The 20,741-nt window shown below is 43.9% G+C and overlaps 1 protein-coding gene across 1 annotated transcript in view; it reads left to right on the top strand.

Annotated features, from left to right (window-relative positions):
- The first annotated feature begins 20,044 nt into the window (after positions 1–20,044).
- LOC117457444 (SPRY domain-containing SOCS box protein 4-like) overlaps positions 20,045–20,741 on the top strand; it is a 65,113-nt gene continuing 64,416 nt past the window's right edge. The window contains exon 1 of the mRNA XM_034097543.2: positions 20,045–20,300. The gene's annotated coding sequence lies outside the window, so the exon portion shown is untranslated. The remainder of the gene's footprint in view (positions 20,301–20,741) is intronic.

The following is a 20,741-nucleotide window of genomic DNA, read 5'->3' as shown; positions in this document are numbered from 1 at the left end:
AAAGCTACAGTAGCATATACGAGGAGATGGTAACTTCTGATCAATCACATTTACTCAGAGGTGGGAGAAGTACTCAGATCTTGTACTTGAGTAAAAGTAGAGGTACTCAGATCTTGTACTTGAGTAAAAGTAGAAGTACTCAGGTCTTGTACTTGAGTTAAAGTAGAAGAACTCAGATCTTGTGCTTGACTAAAAGTAGAAGTACTCAGATCTTGTACTTGAGTAAAAGGAGAAGTACTCAGATCTTGTACTTGACTAAAAGTAGAAGTACTCAGATCTTGTACTTAGTCAAAGTAGAAGTATCAGAGTGAAGGAATACTCTGTTACAGTAAAAGTCCTGCATTCAAAATGTTCCTCAAGTAAAAGTAGAAAAGTATTCTCATCAAAATATAGTGAAAGTAGCGACAGTAAAAGTAGTGTTTGGGCAGATTGGTCCATTTCAGAATAATATATGTTATGTTTTATAATGATTGATCATGAAAGTGTTCTCAACGCTGGTGAAGGTGCAGCTAGTTTGAATGACTTTGTATTCTGCAGGGTAGCTTGTGGATTTACTCCAGGTGGAACTAAAGTCTGATTTAACACTTGGTTATATTTCACATCATTCATCCACATCTGTAAATTAACTATCCATCCATCCATCCATCTTCTCCCGCTTATCCGTGGTCGGGTCGCGGGGTAGCAGTTCCAGCAGAGAGCCCCAAACTTTCTTTTCCCTGGCGACATCAACCAGCTCTGACTGGGGGATCCCAAGGCGCTCCCAGGCCAGCGAAGAGATATAATCCCTCCACCTGGTCCTAGGTCTACCCCTTGGTCTCTTCCCAGCTGGACGTGCCTGGAACACCTCCCTAGGGAGGCGCCCAGGTGGCATCCTAACTAGGTGCCCGAACCACCTCAACTGGCTTCTTTCGACGCGAAGGAGGAGCGGCTTAACTCCGAGTCCCTCCCTGATGACCGAACTTCTCACCTTATCTCTAAGGGAGACACCAGCCACCCGGCGGAGGAAACCCATCTCGGCCGCTTGTATCCGCGATCTCGTTCTTTTGGTCATGACCCATCCTTCATGACCATAGGTGAGGGTAGGAACGAAAATGGCCCGGTAGACAGAGAGCTTTGCCTTCCGGCTCAGCTCCCTTTTCGTCACAACGGTGCGGTAAAGCGACTGCAATACCGCTCCCGCTGCTCCGATTCTCCGGCCCATCTCACGCTCCATTGATCCCTCACTCGAGAACAAGACCCCGAGATACTTGAACTCCTTCACTTGGGGTAAGGACTCATTCCCTACTTGGAGTGGACAGTCCATCGGTTTCCTGCTGAGAACCATGGCCTCAGATTTGGAGGTGCTGATCCTCATCCCAGCCGCTTCACACTCGGTTGCGAACCGATCCAGTGAGTGCTGAAGGTCGCAGACCGATGAAGCCATCATAACCACATCATCTGCAAAAAGCAGTGGTGCAATCCTTAGTCCACCGAACTGCAGACCCCCCCCCCCCCACGACTACGCCTCGAAATCCGATCCATGTATATTACAAACAGGATTGGTGACAAAGCGCAGCCCTGGCGGAGGCCAACCCTCACCGGAAATGGGTCCGACTTACTGCCGAGGACCCGGACACAGCTCTCGCTTTGGGAGTACAGAGATTGGATGGCCCTGAGTAGAGACCCCCTCACCCCATACTCCCGCAGCACCTCCCACAGTAACTCCCTGGGAACCCGGTCATATGCCTTCTCCAAGTCTACAAAACACATGTAGACCGGATAAGCGTACTCCCAGGCCCCCTCCAGGATCCTTGCGAGAGTAAAAAGCTGATCCGTCGTTCCACGACCAGGACGGAATCCGCATTGTTCCTCCTCAATCTGAGGTTCGACAATCGGCCTGACCCTCCTTTCGAGTACCTTGGAGTAAACTTTCCCGGGGAGGCTGAGTAGTGTGATGCCTCTGTAATTGGCACACACTCTCTGATCCCCCTTTTTGAAAAGGGGGACCACCACACCGGTCTGCCACTCCTTCGGTACTGTTTCCGACTTCCACGCAACGTTGATGAGACGTGTCAACCATGACAGTCCCTCAACACCCAGAGCCTTCAGCATTTCCGGGCGGATCTCATCCACCCCCGGGGCTTTGCCACTGTGGAGTTGTTTGACGACCTCAGTGACCTCCCCCCGGGAGATTGGCGTTGATCCCCCGTCATACTCCAGCTCTGCCTCTAACATAGAGGGCGGAGTTGTCGGGTTCAGGAGTTCCTCAAAGTGTTCCTTCCAACGCCCCAACACTCCATCAGTTGAGGTCAACAACGTCCCATCCTTACTGTACACAGCTTGGATGGTTCCCTGCTTCCCCCTCCTGAGGTGTCGGACAGTTTTCCAGAACAACTTTGGTGCCGCCCGAAAGTCCTTCTCCATGTCTTCTCCGAACTTCTCCCACACCCGCTGCTTTGCCTCGGCCACGGATGAGGCTGCTGCCCTTCGGGCCTGTCGGTACCTTGCAACTGCCTCGGGAGTCCCCCAGGATAACAAATCCCTGAAGGCCTCCTTCTTCAGTCGGACGGCTTCCCTGACCACCGGTGTCCACCAGGAGGTTCGAGGGTTACCGCCCCTTGAGGCACCTAGGACCTTGAGACCACAGCTCCCCGCCGCGGCTTCGGCAATAGAGGCTTTGAACACCGACCACTCTGGTTCAATGTCCCCAACCTCCACAGGAATGCCCGAAAAGCTCCGCCGGAGGTGTGAGTTGAAGGCCTCCTGAACTTGGGCCTCCTCCAGACGTTCCCAGTTCACCCGAACTACACGTTTGGGCTTACCAGGTCTATCCAGAGGCTTCCCCCGCCACTCGACCCAACTCACCACCAGATGGTGATCAGTTGACAACTCCGCCCCTCTCTTTACCCGAGTGTCCAAAACATACGGCCTCAGGTCCGATGATACGATAACGAAATCGATCATGGACCTTCTGCCTAGGGTGCTCTGGTACCACGTACACTTATGAGCATCCTTATGTTCGAACATGGTGTTTGTTATGGCCAATCCATGACTAGCACAGAAGTCCAGTAACAAACCACCACTCCGGTTCAGATCAGGGGGGCCGTTCCTCCCAATCACGCCCCTCCAAGTGTCTCCATCATTGCCCACATGTGCGTTGAAGTCTCCCAGCAAGACTAAGGAGTCCCCTTCAGGAGCCCCATACAAGACTCTTTCTAGGGTCTCCAAGAAGGCCGAATACTCTGAACTGCTGTTGGGTGCATAAGCACACACAACAGTCAGAGTTTTCCCCCCCATAACCCGCAGGCGTAGGGAGGCGACCCTCTCGTCCACTGGGGTAAACTCCAACAACGAAGCACCTAACCGGGGACTTGTGAGTATCCCCACACCCGCCCGGCGCCTCACACCTTGAGCAACTCCGGAGAAGAATAGAGTCCAACCCCTATCCAGAAGTAAGGTTCCAGAGCCGACGCTGTGCGTAGAGGTGAGCCCAACCAGATCCAACTGGTACCGCTCCACCTCCCGCACAAGCTCCGGCTCCTTCCCCCCCAGAGAGGTGACGTTCCACGTCCCCAAAGCCAGCTTCTGCCGCCCGGGTCTGGTCCGTCGAGACCCTCCGCTTTCACTGCCACCCTTCTGGCAGCGCACCCGACCCCATCTATGTTTCCCGTAGGTGGTGGGCCCGCGGGACGGAGAAGCAGAGGTGTTGCCCACGTTGCCTTTTCGGGCTGGGCCCGGCCGGGCTCCGTGGCAAGCCCGGCCACCAGACGCTCGCCGACGAGTCCTCCTTCTGGGCCTGGCTCCAGAAGGGGACCCCGGGCTTCCTCCGGGCCGGGTATCCTCACTTCCTGTGTCGTCTTTCATGAGGTATTTTGAACCAATCTTAGTCTGGCCCCTTGCCTGAGACCAATTTGCCATGGGAGACCCTACCAGGAACACAAGGTTCCAGACAACACAGCCCCCAGGTTCATCAGGGCACACAAACCTCTCTACCACGGTAAGGTGCTGGTTCTTCAGAGAACTAAATTACTAAATTAACTAAAGGTATTAAATATATGTAGTGGAGTTAAAGTACACAATTTACCTCTGAACTGTAGTGGAGTAGAAGTACACAGTAGCATAAAATGGAAATACTCAAGTCAAGTAAAAGTACCTCCAAATTGTACTTAAGTACAGTACCTGAGTAAATGTACTTCCTACCTCTGAATTTACTGATATAATGTGATCATTTAATGTTCATTATTTTCAAATTCACGGTGTAGATATTTTAATAGCGAGTGATACCTGGATACTATAACTAATTTATAAAACAATGAAACAAGTCTGTGTGCTTCAACCCTTTTAGTTTTTTGTATTTAGCTATACATAACTCTAACCTTATAACAGATAAAGTAAGCAATATTCCATCATGATATTGGTTGAAAAAAACACATTTAAATTTAGCATGTTTTGAATAATATTTAAAAAAATGTCTCTGTGAGAGCCAACCCCTTTGTATTCATTTAAAAATAACAACAAATCATTCTTAATCAAATAACCAATCAGTGTGTCTTTGTTGTTTTGTTGTATCAAGTTAATAGGTATTTATACTTCTTCCTTTATTCAGTGGTATTTTAGGCTACAACGAGTCAGAATGCATTCTCGGGTTTCATTAAAAACCTTACTTTACTTCTGTCACGTCCATTTTTAACTTGCATCAAGACATTCATATGTGTCCTAATACACTTGTGTCACTTTCTCTGTTGATTTGTTTTATAGGAAGAGACCTGCAAAAACCCAGATAGACTTTATGTTGAGGGGGAGAAGAGTATCATCGGAGAACAGCTGGATCAACATCAGTCTACAGCCAGGATAGGAAAACCACACACCTGTGACCAGTGTGAGAAGAGTTTCTGGAGTTATGGGAAATTGAAGCGCCACAAACGTACCCACACTGGAGAAAAACCTTTCACCTGTGACCAGTGTGAGAAGAGCTTTAGCCAGTCAGGCTATTTGAAGATTCACCAGCGAATCCACACTGGAGAAAAACCCTACTCCTGTGACCAGTGTGGGAAGAGCTTTAGCCAGTCAGGCAATTTGAAGATTCACCAGCGAACCCACACTGGAGAAAAACCCTTTCACCTGTGACCAGTGTGAGGAAGACTTTCACGGACTCACGCTCATTGAAGCGCCACCAGATAATCCACTCCTTTGACCAGTGGAAGAAAGAGTTCAGTGACTCATACAGTGTGAAGCTCCACCAGCCTACCCACACTGGAGAAACACCTGACGTCTGTGCTCCCTGTGAGAAGAGTCTCAGAGAACCAGACCACATGGGAGAACACCTTCACTAGTGCACTGAGACTGTTCAGCAAGAGTGAGGTGGACTGTTTGACACAACTCACTGTTAAAGGATGTTGTGTGGATTTCAAAAGTTGTTCAAATGTTCTCAATAATATTCAAATGCATGCACTTCAGTTGTCAACTTGTATTTGTTTCCACAGCAAACACACACACAAAGCTCCCTAAAGAACAAGGCACCACAGTCACTTAAATGTGATAATGTTATAAATATGTGGTAATTTAACAACAAGCTAAAGCCTACTGATTTCTAAAAGTGTGCATAGAGCCTTAGTCTCATATAAGCTAGATAGAGCGTCACTTTGAACCATAAACTATTACCGTTGCTCACTGTACTCATTCAGGCCATTTTACCATCAGAAAGAGGTTCCACAGGGGTCTATCCTTGGTCCATTAATTTTTTCATTAGATATAACATAACTCTTTCTAATCAATATTTTAATGTCACTATTTTTGCTGATGCCGACGCTTTATCACAACCATTAAATGTCAACAGCTAAACAGATGTCTGTGAATTATATAAAAAAATAACATCTTTAGAAAGCTTCAGAATATAGACAGAAATACAACTTGAAAGTCTTGTAGGTGAAAATGTCTTCCTCTAATTTCAACGACCTTTAAATATATTGTAACAATCTATATAGCTATATCATTTGTAAGACACTACGGGTCAATACATGTTAAGGTAATACACATCACCATGAAACCTCAGTTATTAAATTGCATTAAGAGAAATGTATTTTGTATGATACTCTACGTTAGTAAAATAAACTCCTCATAGTGAACATATCAACTAAACTCCAAATAAATAAAGGTTACGCTAATAGGCTAAACTAGTCTCATCACTTTGACGAATTGCAGAGATAGAGTACGTGCTGAAGTTCCATGATGTTTTATAAAGAAAATAAAACCAAACGTTACTAAAGAAAGATTATACGTGCTACAGAAAACACCCGAGGCAGCTCACCTTCTTCGTCATCTAAACCTCGGGATCCAATAGGTGGAGTAAATACCATTAAACCACACCCAGGTAACAATTGCTGTGTGAGGTGCAAACAATTAATTATAATAGAAATAATTAATAATGACTAAATCATATATTCTGAATGTTTTCTTTCCACTATTATGGAAGCATGCTCAGAAGGACATTATTTATAGTATTTTCTGTGAATCCTGAGTTTTGCGTTTTTTATGAGTTTTTTAAAAGTATTAAAGCCCATAAATTCATTCATTGCGCGTAATAGAGGAATATGAGCCCTTTTTAATGTATTTTAATATTATTTGTTCTATATTTAAATGTTCTGCTCTGTTTTTGATTTGTTTATTTTGTGTTTTGTATGCACCTGTTCCTAAGGGTAAATTGTGAAATATATCTGAAAGCCAAGTTGTAGATGTTTCTATAGTATGGTATTTTCCAGCCACCAGATGGTAGTCTCAGCCTGCTTAGCTCCAGCCCATGACTTCCTGTAGCTCACAGTCAAAGGAGCAGGTACTGAAAGATGACTGCCTGCTGCTGCCTCATTTATCAACCCAAAATAAAGTACAGTGAAAAACAAAAACCCACCGCAAAATGTTTGGATTTATTCTGCAGCTCACACACCGTTGTGACAAGAAACCACAGAACCACTACTGTTGAATTTCGCAAAACTCAGTCAAATAAATCTGCTGAATAATGGCATAGCCTCAGCTTAAAAACACACACTTACCTAATTCACAGCTCGTTTCCTGGCCCGAACAACGGCAGCATTTCGTCACATTAGCCTGAGTCACACACACACACACACTACATGTGTTCATTATGTCACACTGAAAGGGAGGAGTGTGTTCCCGAAACATGCACCACAATCTGCCAGTATCACCAGTGATCTTGGAATAATACAAAGTGCCCAGGGAGTTGGATGTGTTTCACTTTTCAATTGAGCATTTGGAACAAATCGTGAACCGACGGAGCCAGTGGAGTGTAATGACTGTTTACTCTGAACTGGAGGAAAATGGTGGACAACATTAATGTGTTTTCCTTTTCCTCTGACATGCTTTGGCTCTTTTTTGTGTTGTTGTCTGGCTTAGGGTTAGTGCAAAAAATGATTCTGGGCAGTGGGCTGTAATACACAAATAATACAAAATATATATATAAAAAGTAAATATACTTTGACATAAAGAAACCCTAATAAAAACTCCTTGGCCTTTCATTGGCTGTATCAAAGTCAAAGTCAACTTTATTGTCAATCTTTCAGTTTGTGTGAGAGATCGAAATGCCGTTTCCCACAATCCCGAATACAAAAATACAAATGTAAATAATAATACTAATAACAATATAAAACATCTTTGTCCTTCCACACCCTTGACTCTGTCTGTTGGCGTTTTCTCTTGAACTGCCTCATTGTAATCCTGAACAATAATAAGAGGCTCCCGATGAGACATATTCCTGCAGGTGACTCACTAACTGATCACATGAACTACAGCCAGTCAGCGCAGCATGGCTGTCTGTCGGCTGCCCACACAGCTGCAGGTAAAACACTCGCTTTAAGTCATGAACAGCTAGGCTCCAGATTTAGACAAACAATCCTCATTGTTGATCAGACAGGAGAGGAGGATATATCATGTTTTCATATCAGTATGTAGTGTCTCTACTGTGACATGTCTCCATGCTATAATGTTCAAAAAGCTCTTTATCTTTCTCATTCTGCCTGTGCTGCAGCATCTCTTTTCACCCACTGTCTGAAACCAGAGCCCAATCTGCTCTGATTGGTTAGCTGCTCAGAGATGTCCTTCCCCTTAGCCAATCACGTACAATGTATTGGAGCGCTAGCCAATAGAAGCGCAAGTGTTACATAAGCCGCGTTCACACTGCGGTACTTTTCCCACAAAGGTTCATGCGAACTTAGTTCATGATCGCGTTCACACCAAAAAGAGCCGGTACTAAAAGTAGTTCATGCGAACCTTTTTACCCCCTCTATAGCTATATTCCTGATTGGCTGGGCGGATTGCAAACCACGCCCCGTAAAACTCCCAAAAAGTTTTGTGAAGCCGCCATTTTATTATCCTCGCATTAGCATTATTAGCATTAGCCCAGCGCAGAAACGCAGAGAGACTAATTTATGGCAACACAAAATAAAACATGGGAGCGGTGGAGATGAGGAGGTGTCGGCGTTCTGGCGATTTACTCGGAAGGCTTCAGTAGAAGCTGCTGGGACTCCCAGCAGCTTCTACTGGGGCCTTCCCCGGAGCTGGGGAAGGCTTCAGTAGAAGCTGCTGGGACTCCCAGCAGCTTCTACTGAAGCCTTCCCCAGCTCCGGGGACTTCCGGCCGGGGACTCCGGGCGGCAGTATACGCCGTGAAGTGGGTTGCGGCCTGCCAGTAAACCCAAAGCAGAAGAAGAAGAAGTGACGTCAGCGGCTTCATTTGCCTAATCCACCCTCAGGGACTTATTCTGGTGTGAACGCGATCTGTACTTAGTTCATATGAACTAAGTTCGCATGAACCTTTGTGGGAAAAGTACCGCAGTGTGAACGCGGCTATAGTGATGTCACTGTAAACAAAGGAGTACAATGGAGGTGCAGGGCCACAATTCCCTCTGGAGAACTTTGGGATTTTAGCCTTTGCAGGCCATTTACATGCACACAAACCTATAACACACTACTACAGGAAAGGAGAGACCCTAAAAGCACAATAGGGCCTCTTCAACGTGGTTATGGTTTGATGACCACGATATTGTCAACACATTCAGACTCATACATACCTTTTAACATCGGAGTTGTTGTTTATTTATCTTTTTTTTGTCTTTTATTTTTCTATATTCACCTATGATGATGATTAGGGCTGTGCATCTTCACTGGTCTCACGATTCGATTCGATTACGATTATCCTGTCAACGATTCGATTCGGTTCGATATCCCGGTGCATCACGGTGCATCACGATTCATACCAATGCGTTGCATCCTCAATTTTCTATATTACTGCACATGGCTTATTTTTCATCAATGCATACATGCAGTAAATACATATGAACTCTCTTTTTATTATTTAGAAAGTGCTTCAGAAATCAAATTACATAAATGTCTTGACGTTAATTTATAAACCAAAATAAATTAATTGTATAGGTCTAGCCTCCGTGTGTGAAGTTGTTCCATTCTCAATGTCCTGAATGTGGCATCACACACAGGACTTGAGTCTGAACACAGCAGACAACAGGAGTATTTACAACAGCATATACAAACAAAAATACTGCATGTGGGTGCACACTTACATTCTCTGTCTTACTGTTACATAAATCCCATGAATGTATGAGATTAAATTAGCTTCATTATATCTCAGTGATTAAGTGAATAACAACGTTTCTATCGGGTCACTATCAGCCTGTCACTCATTATTTTCAGGGAGGGGGCGGGGCTTGGAGTAACGGAGAGGAGACGGTGATCGCGGAAGCTTTTTTCCTCCTGCCTTCACAAACTTTACACACGTAGGCCTATATATCGTCTGCAAATTGCTAGAGGACATTCATACTTTGCAATCCAAGACTTAATTAAATCCACCAAAAACCTGACATGATTGTAACGCGATTATTTTTGAAAAACATAAATCCCTCCCTGTGTCTCTGAGCCGCAGCGACATGCACGGAGTGATTCAGAGCGGGTCCTGCTGTTGTCGGTTCTGGACTGGTGTTCTTGTGTTGGTGGATAAAGCAGACTGCTCCGTGTTGCTGTGCCGCTGTCACGTATGTTCCCTGATCTCTGCGTCACCGACCGATTTGATATTAAAGTGACAGAAAAAACGTTATAGTAAAGCCGCGGCCGGAAAATCAGGAAGCAACGTTACTACTCTATAACCGATTATCTTCCGTCACTGCATCGAGACCGAATCGTCCACGTCCGCATCGCAATGCATCGTAGAAACGATTATTTTCAACACCCCTAATGATGATATACTTTATTAATCCCTCATGAGGAAATTGTTTCTCTGCATTTGACCCATCCTAGTGTTAGGAGCAGTGTGCTGCCATTTTTGAACGGCGCCCGGGGAGCAGTGTGGGAAACGGTGCCTTGCTCAGGGACACCTCGGTAGCACTTGGTCTTGCCGGGACTTGAACTGGTGACCTTCCAGTTGCCAAGCCAAGTCCCTATCGACTTCGCCACCGCCCCACTGAGTGCTGCAGAATCATCAGTCGGCCCAATATGAGTCTCCAGCCACGCTATCAGCCATGTGAAGTTATACTTATGCTGCACTCATGTAACAATTATGAGCGGTTGAGTGGAAACACCAATCAGGTCCGTCTCCTTTTTGTAATTGTATTCCGAGTTGGATATGTTAGGGATTTGCAAAAACAACTTTAATGTAACGTGTCGCAATCACTTTGCAAACATGGCAGCAACAGTGCTGACAGTTTAATCAACTTTAATCTCAAAGGAGATATACACCGTTTCCTTGTATTGGCCTCCCCTTGTTTAATGAACCAGCCACAAATATGCAACTCCGCCAAAAATAAACCTTTTCCTGTTCTTCCAGTCCTGATTATTTTACAAGAATGCATCATACAGGCACAGCAGTGCTTTGGGATGTTAACGTCAGCAAGCAAACATGTTAACGTATTGATCCATAGCCTCTTTGTATGGTTAAGCAGTTGCTAATAAGCTGTCATTATTCTTGAAGGTATGAAGTCATAAATTGGATGTAAAATGTCGCCCTTAGTATGGTGCTAAATGAGAAGTAAAGGGATTACCAAATTACAACTTATTCAGAGGAGAACCTGAATGTTTCTACCAAATTACATGCCATTTCATCTTGAGGTTGTCGAAACATTTCACTAAAAACCAAGAAAGTCAACCTCATGGTCGAATATGTGGAAACATATTTGTCCAAAATGTTATGGCCGAACATGGTGAGTGGTGCAGAAAGGAGTCCAGAAACCCGGAAATAACTTGGCTTCTTAACATTTCCAGTTCACTCGTCTTGAAGTTTTTTTTTAACATGTTTGAAGTTAGAAGCCCGAAATAAGGTCTTATGGTTTGAACAAGCTTTCTTCTCCGACATAAAACGCGTTAGTAATTACCCCACTTGCGAATGCCAGAAACCAGAATGTGTCATAAAAATGGCGGTTGCTAACAAGTGACTAAATGAGACAACTAAATGTCATTACGCCGAACATTAGCCGCCTTTAGCTTAGCGGTGGTGATGCGCAGCCATGCGACCAAGATGTAGTTCGTTTACAGCCTAATGTTAGCTTTTTACTCCTGGCTATTGCATTTATGCTTAAACATTCACAAAGTATGTGAGTTTATGCTGCTGAACAAACGTGTTAAGTATCATGCATGCGTGTTTGCCACTGAAGTTTCTGCAATACACCAAAATCAAATGGGCAAATCTCATTGCTCATTGTCGAGGGAGCTCTTGCGATAGGTTTGGCCTACAAAACTACATCATCACTGCACCACCCTATCTGACTAGAGATATTGAACCTTCTTCATTGAACAGAAACCAGACACAGAGAGTATGAAGCTTCGTGAGCCAGTCTGGGGACGAAAATTCAGATTTTAATTCACTAAACTTTGGCTTTGTCTGAACCCTCTACCCACTGTGGTCGACTGTGAGGGGCACAGTGGCTCGGGGTGAGATCAGGGACAAATCTCGGCAACACACACACACACACACACACCCACACACACACACATAAATCACCTACACAGGGGGGGCAAAGGGAAGGGAAGTTGAGTCAACTCAAAGTTGTTCCCTTTACTTCCTAACAAGCAGATTTCCTCTCACGGTGATTCTGTGACATTGTTTGACTGTCAGCACACACCATCCAATTATAACCTGCTCCACTACCTGCTGGGGGGAAAGAGACCCACAGGAGGAACACATGACACATTTGGGACTGGAGAAACAAAGACGGACAGGAAGGGTAATCGGAGGAGAAAGAGAAAGGTGAAAGGAGTCTACATGCAGGGGGTAGAGAGGAAGACGTCACGAAAGACTGAGAGGGAAAACCTCTGAAGCAAAGTGTGTGTCGGAGAACTTTGGGGAGAACTCATGGGGCGCTGGTGAGAAAAAGCCCCGGCTTCTTCCTCTGAAGTCAGGCAGAGAAAGGCAAGCCGACGGACAGACACACACATCCTCCAACACACACAGCCTCTAACACACACACGCTACCTCACACACACACAGCCTAACACACACTTCCACAACCTTATTCTCAGGAAAAAGGCATGTACAATGCTGGCTCTTACACAACACCAAATCCACTGCACACACACACACGCACACGCACACGCACACACACACACAGCATGGGAGTTCTGACTCATGTTTAGTTGGAAGTGTCTTCACTGAGATCAACTTTCTGACTTTTAGAGTAACAGACATTTTACTGTTGCGAGTGACAGCTTGACAGATAGAAAGATAGACGGAGTGATGACAATGTATTCAAAAGTGTATGTTTTACGGAGCCCCCTAGGGGACATGGAGAAGAAAGAAAAAAATATTTCGAATAAAAATAAAATGTTTTTGCGAGATCTCGCAAAACCCCGTTGCAGTTTGTAGACGGTCCCTAAGCACTCCTCCTCTCCCTCCTCAAGCTGCAGATTGTAACGAATTATTGATGTTTAGCTCGGATGACGGCGCGTATCTTACTGTTCTGATAAAAACGACTCTGTAGCTCGTTGTCTACCTTGCTATGATTGTAAAGTCATGTTTGTATTTTTACAACGTTATGTTCATGAGTTATTGATCCGCGAAATTCGAATCTGTCAATAACTCAGCTCAGAGGACGTGCATGTCCCCTCGCTCTGAGTGTTCTCTTGAGGTGTCTTTCACTTATGTGAAACCCTTTATATATACAGTCTATGTGTGAAACCCGTGCTATTGCCAAGCACTGATGTTATATCTTTATATGTAAGGCCAAGCTCAAAGTAAAATCGATGAACCACTCCATTGTTGTGGTTTCTGTGTTGCCGTAGCAGCCGAACTGACCAGGAAGTCCAAAATGAAAAGTATTGCGAGATCTTGCAAAAATGTTTTTTTTTTTTTTATAAATTATTATTATTTTTCTTCTCCATGTCCCCTAGGGGGCTCCGTAATGTTTCAATATATACAGTGGAGTGTTAAATAAAATATTATAGTTAAAAACCAAATCATTATTCTACTGTTAAGTGATATACGAGTATTGACTATAGATGAGTCTAATTATTGCTAATTCTATTGATTTAAAACAGATGTTATGGCTCAAAAACAATATGTTTTTCATTTCAGTTTAAGTCCATAGCAATTTCTCTATCACAATAGAGTGCTGTGATTGCAGGTCACCCTTGAAAAAGAGATCTTTTGATCTCAAGGGGCTTTCACCTGGTTAAATAAAGGCTACAAACAATTGACCACATTTAATCAAGTGTTTAGGAAAGCAAAGCTAACCGGCTCCTGGCTCCAGATTTATATTTGACATACAAATATTTGAGCTGTTTGGATCTGTTCTCCTAACCTTGGTAAGAAGATGAATAAGGGTATTTTGCAAACAAATTTCAACTATTCCCTTTCTGACTCAGAGCAAAGGAGCGAAGAAAATGGTGTTTTACTCTGACAGACAAACGATCCCTGCTGTGTTAAACCCATCAACTTCAATTCTCTGGCTCTCCTTGGATTTGATTGGAGGCCAGCTGCTCGGGGAACGCTGGTCTAGATTTCACAAAGAGCCTCAATTCACACCGGCCTCTCTTACAGACTGTTCGCTGATGAATACACCTGCTGTCGATACTGTTACAGGTGGGACACACACTTGTAATTTAGAATCAGAAACAGGTTTATTACCAGGTAGGTTGACATGTACGAGGAATTTGACTTGGTTTTGTGGTGCACATAAAAGTAAAACAACAATTAAAAAACACAGACAGAAAACTATTTTAAGAAAACTATAATAACATTACAAAATATTTAATGGCAGACACCCTATCCATTTTAAGAGTGCGCTTAAGACCTTCCTGTTTGATAAAGCTCATAGTTAGGGCTGATTAGATGCAGTCCTTCGTTTTGCTGCTTTAAGAAGACTGTCGGGGGACACCTTGCTTCATCCGTCTCTCTGTCTGTACCTGTGTGCTCTCATGTTCCCAATAACCCAGCTTCCCCCAATTTATTTTTAGTGTCTATCTACGCCGGGATCCTGAGCCGTGGCTGAACCTGTCTCTGCGGTCCTGCCTGACTCTCATCATACTGCTTCCCTGATGGCTCCCACAGGATAGCTGACATCCTCGTTGATTCATCTTCTTATTACAGACACATGCATTTCCAAACATTTGGACTACCTATGTTGCAAATGTATATCTTTTCAATTTACACACAGCATCTATTGCACGTCTGTCCGTCCTGGGAGAGGGATCCCTCCTCTGCTGCTCTCCCTGAGGTTTCTCCCATGTTCCCTTTAAACTGTGGGTTTTCTCTGGAAGTGTTTCCTTGTACGATGTGAGGGTCTAAGGACAGAGGGTCTAAGGACAGAGGGTCTGAGGACAGAGGGTCTAAGGACAGAGGGTGTCGTATTGTCATACTGATATTCTGTACACACTGTGAAGACCACTGAGACAAATGTAATATTTGTGATATTGGGCTATAAATAAACATTGATTGATTTAAAAATATGGTCGTATTTACATTGAAATGGAATTGGAATCAAATATGTGCAGTAATAAAAAACAAGATATTGTGTACATTGTGTGCGTTAATGTAATGCATAGGGTTTATGATGTAATGGATGGGAAAAAGGAAAGGACGTTTATGTTTTAAAACCTCAAAATGCTCATCAGATTAGCATTGTGTTGGAGGAGACGTGGTATTTAAACTGTGTACATCCGTGTGGTTAGAGTGAATCTCATAGCTGCGAGTTGGCTTAAATGACTTAGTGGCAGGGAAATGATGCTTCCCATTAGCTTGTGTTAATCCATGAATACAGCTGCTGCCACTTAATGGCACTTTAAAGGCACATGAATTATTCAAAAGGGAAAATCAGTGTAAAGTATCCAAATCTGTGAAAGACGTAAAAAAGATTGAAAAAGAGACAAGTAATCTACATGATTTAGTAAGACATAATGACCAGCTTTAAGTGAGGTATGCATCGTTTTTAAAGGTCATTTCTACTGATCATAAATCCATTGTTGAGGTCGACTAGAATAGATTTACATTGTTCAATTTTCCAAACTCACATTGGTTTCTCACAGCATCTCTGTGTAGTCTGTCTATTCACTCTCTGTCCTAAACGGCTTGTTGGAGCTCCTGCCCCCCCCCCCCCCCCCCCCTGTGAGCCCACTGTGCTCTGATGAGTCCACCACCGTTACAGCGGAACATCAGTGGTTATGTTTTACAATGGCGTTAGTTAGCAACCAGGAAATGACACCAGTAAGGACAAACCAATGAGAATGCTGCGTGGGGTCTGGGTGCTGTGTTGGCGGCTCGCTGCTGCGAGGAGCGGACAGTGTGAGCTGGGTTCATTTCGCCGGAAGGGGGGGGGTGCTGAGGGGGCTTCAGCACCCCCATCTGTTGCGGCTTTCACACCAGCGCTTTTCAGTTTCTAGCTCCGAGCGGGAGCTTTTCTGGTTCAGCTCCGGTTTCCCTTTTCAGCTCCCGCTCTGTGCACACCGCCCACTGGCGCCCCAGAGCTGCCCCTGCTGCGTCATGACGTCACCGTTTACATCGCTGATTTGCCCCCCAACGGCAGCCATTACGGCGCTCACAACAACAACAACAACAACAACAACTGCGTCGGGTCGATGATCGTGTTGCTTTTAATCACACGAAGCCAGAATAAATTGAATAACGACTTCTCCAACCTTACACTTTGCTCCAGAGTGCCGTGGTTCATTGTTTATTAATGTGTTTCTGCAGCATTTACCGACCGCTGCAGTGCTGCTCTTCCACGGGAGTTTATTCTCCCGTTAGCTCCCGGTTAGCTCACACTGCAGCGGCCGCTCTAAAGTATTCACTGTCCGACTCACACAAGCAGCTGATGCATATCCCCAGTTCCCCTTAGCCTAAGTGAATGTGTGTCAGTCTGAATTGACGCTGTTTGGTATCACAACGCTGTTATGAAAGTTTCTCTGGTATAAAACGGGTGATGTTACCATAGAAACCGAAGCTAAACTGACTACTTGCATCCGATAGCTGCAATAATACAAAACAACACGTCTGCCTCTCTCCACAATGATCGATAACAGTGAACGGATGGTCAAAGTAAGGTACAAATAAACAGAATCACACGAAGCCTGGTTAGTGTTGCCTGACTTTATAAAGTGTGTTTATAAGCACTACTGCTTGTAGGCAGGCATAACAGTCGACCCATGTTCAGGGGAGGTGGGTTTAGTTTCCTGCACGCCTCGACGTAAGCGACGTCACCTCTTAGCTCCAAAGCTCTTGCCTCTGGACCGACAATTTTTTGGAGCTGGAAATGAAGCGGATTCCGGAGCTAAGAGCCGGCGCCGCTGCGGTGTGAACAGGAAAACCCGGCGCTTTTCAGGCTCTAGCTCCGAGCCGGAGCTGAAAAGGCGCTGGTGTGAAAGGGGCATGTGAGGCTCCACTAGCACCTGCACCCCCAAATGCGGCGCACCTACAGTGTAAGTGCTACAGTTTCGCCGAAGAGAGAGAGAGAGTGTGTGTGTGGAGCTCCACGGATTGGTCCATTTGGGTTTGGGCACGTCACTGTACCCAGGAAGAAAAAGAGAAATGTCCAACGAGGCGTTCTGGGGCAGCACAGACAGGTCTTCTCTGTGGTAGAGTTGTACTCCCTACAGCAGAGGTGCCCAGTACGTCGACCGCGGGCGACCGGTCGCCCGCGGGGGCAATGCTGGTAGACCGCGAGTCATTCATTAAAAAAAAAAAAAAATCAAGCTCCGTTAAAATAGACAAAACAGGTTTTGATCCCTCCTCCCTTGTCCTCCCTTGTCCTCCCTGCCACTTAATTCAGGAGTTTACTTGATTGACAGAAAAAGCGACCTATCGCTTTCCAGTCTGTTAACCCAGAATGCAAAGCGATATAACATCAGTCAAGTGCCGGGTCGTGATGGGAATTCCGGCTCTTCTTGGTAAGCCGGATCATTTGGCTCGGCTCACCAAGAAGAGCCGGCTCTTTCGGCTGCCAAAGGGTTCTTCAGTTTACCACATATTATACCTTTTATAATTAAATCAAATGCCATGCCTCATTTCGCTCCATTTGCTCTTTCCAGCGCTGTTTTTGCAGGGGGCTGATTCTGTGAGCTGCAGCTGACCACGCCCCCCTGCAGGAGAGGGGAGCGTGCTTTGAGATCAGCTGCTAGGCTGCAGCAATTGTGCTACTTTGTGCACATTGTGCAAGCAACGATGTTTTCAAATCTGTAATAAAAAAGCTCCTCAAAAACACTATCGAAGCAGTTCCTGCCTTTGTTACGTTAGTTCAAACAGTAACAACGGACTACTTTTCTTAGCGGATGCATGTCAATTTAAATCAATACATACAACTATTTTTTAAATCAATAAAATCATTTTCTAAATCCATAAAAGCATTTCAATTAATATTGGGAGTCATGTCGTTACTTTGTTGAGAATGTGGCCATGTGTAATAAGCGGGATAATGTGCACATTGCATAATGTGCCTTCATGCCGATCTAGATCCCTCCGCAAACAAAACAAAAAAACGGCTCGTTCGCGGGCGAGAGCCGGCTCCCGTCGTTCACTAGAGAGAGAGAGAGAGAGAGAGAGAGAGAGAGAGAGAGAGAGAGAGAGAGAGAGAGAGAGAGAGAGAGAGAGAGAGAGAGAGAGAGAGAATGCCTATTTCATTATAACTTTGAGAGACTGTTCATAGGACCCATTTGAGTCTGGTGTCTAAGTTGACTGTTCTACTCGTTTATTGTATTCCTTGTACTTATATTTGTGTTTTATGTTTAAGATTTCTGGACATGGAGAGTGGTTTCTTAGCCTGCTTGTTATGTGTTTCTTAACAGAGAGAGAGAGAAATAGAGAGAGGTTAACATGCCATTTTAGTTTTATGTATTCATGTATTTGTTTCTGTTCAAGAACCCAAATAGAGTTGTTGTAGTTATCCCATGTATACATAACACGTGTTATTCAGCTCCTTGCAATTTGGGATTTTATTTTTGGTTGGTAGACCTCGATGAGCTGGTCATTTCAAAAGTAGCCCACCAGCCCAAAAAGTGTGGGCACCCCTGCCCTACAGGGTGTACTTTGAGGGTTTTTGACTCTGCAGACCGTTCACATGCAGAAAAACCTTCATAACACACAAGGGGACGGGCGATAACCAGAAAAGCACGACATGGGACCTTTAAATAACTTTATATAGCATGGATACGGAAGATGATGGGGGCCAAATACGAAAAATGTAATTCGTACAAAAAAAGTCATAAATGTAAAACAATTGATTATTTTTTTGGCCTTTCTTAAAATAAAATCTCTTAATTTTTACTTCGATCAAAACATTTTCTTTTTACATTTTTTGACAGTTTTCACATTTTGTAATCCTCTTTTTTACAATGGAAATAAAAGTGTGTGTACAACTAGACAAACAAATCAATGCACCACATCTTAGCTCAAATATCAGGCTTATCTTCCAGAGCAAGAACATGTAAAATAAATGTCCATACAGACAAATTATGACGATGTGATTATGCTCAAATTAAAACATTGCAAGGCATGAAGTGTCCTCCACCCTGCCTCAAGTTCCTTAAAAAAACAAACTAGAAATAAACAGGTTTGGTCATGAAGCATACAAAATAAAAACATGGAAGTAGCCACGTTTAGGAGTAAAATGACTTACAGCAACACAACAGACTTACAAGCTCTGAGTAATTGCTATATACACACATACGCACAGATTCAGCGTTACATCTACATATTAGATACAAAAATACCCTTATAGCATTTATAGAAGGGTTTTTATGCATATAGTACATCGTTATATTTTATTATATTTCAATGTACTCAGTTACTCACATAATTGTTTTAATAGCTTTTATATTATAATTATCTTTTATTTGCATATGTTGTATGTATTCTTCATTCTGTGTCTCTGTATGCACCATATAAACCAAAGTAAATTCCATATAAACCAACTTGGGAATACAATTCATTCTGATTCTGATTCTGATGCACGTGGTAATCGGAAAAGGTAAAGTCATGATGCATACAAAATAAAAACATGGAATAAACCACGTTTTGGAGTAAACACAAAATACACTTACAAACTCTGAGTAGACTTTGCTACATAAACTACTCTGCAGCGTTATACCTGCATATAAGTTACAGAAATACCCTTTAAAGTGTTAGTAAAAAAGTGTTTTATGCATATCATAATCGGAAAAGGTGTTATAATTTCCCACCGGTCACCTATGATGATGTGATTATGCTCAAAATAAAAACTATGCAAGGCATGAAGTGGCCTCCACCCTGCGTCAAGCTTCTTAACAAAAGCTAGTACTGAACAGGAAGTTTGGTCATGAAGCATACAAAATAAAAGCATGGAGTAAACCACTTTTGGGGGTTAAAATCGATTAAAGCAACCTGAACAACATCCGCGCGCTTTGGGGAATTGCTAAATACATCGTGGTGCCGCGTGAAACCTGCGTATTAGATTCAAAAACACCCTAAACCGCGTTTTAAAAAAAGGGCTTTTACGCACATCGCAGTCGGAAAAGGTGTTGTTAATCTGGCTAACTTTACAGCGGTCACCTTTCTTTGATCCCGACCCCGCGGCCAATCAGCGGCCGGCAGAGACACACGAACGGTGATAATATCCACGGGCTGCAGGCTGGAGGAACAAAGAAAGCCGTCCTTTCACTTCGTCAATACGGACACATATCCACGTCGGAGAGGCAGGTTTCCCCCGCCCCCCCCCCTACTTTAAACACTGTTAAATATCTCCGTGCGTCGTGAGAGCCGCTGCGTTGTTTTGCTGAGGAAAGAGGAAACTTGGCGTCGAGAGGTTTTGGTCTTTCTCCAAACCTGGATATTGTGAAGATAACCGCACGGTGAGTTTATTTGACACACTCTCTTCCGTGAAATTGTAATATAATGCCGAAAACAACCGTAAAAAGAATACTGTTATATGTTGTTGCTTCACATTGGGAGAAGAGGAAAACTCCTGCTTCAAACTTTCCTCTTGTTGTTTTTCCCCAATCTTTCCCTTCTGCTGGGTGCTCGTTCAAAACTCCATGAAATATTCAGTTGATTTAGTTTTGTGTTGCCCCTTGACAAATAAATACACAAATAGGAACTAAACCTAAGATGTTTTCTGACTATGTGTAGCTCTTGCATCAATTCGGCATATAAGAATTAAAACTAGTAGCTTATTTAATTATTTTGAATCACTTTAATTGGTAATTAACGCAGTGAACTATCACATTTGACTGCTGCTACAGCAATAGGTGTGACTCAATAAAAAAAAAATCCTAATTACCTAAATGTCCTTT

This window comes from Pseudochaenichthys georgianus, chromosome 13 (assembly GCF_902827115.2).
Source record: "Pseudochaenichthys georgianus chromosome 13, fPseGeo1.2, whole genome shotgun sequence".
In the NCBI taxonomy this organism is placed as follows: domain Eukaryota; kingdom Metazoa; phylum Chordata; class Actinopteri; order Perciformes; family Channichthyidae; genus Pseudochaenichthys; species Pseudochaenichthys georgianus.
Note: the sequence above shows the minus strand (reverse complement) of the source record. Positions and strands in the feature narration are given on the sequence as shown.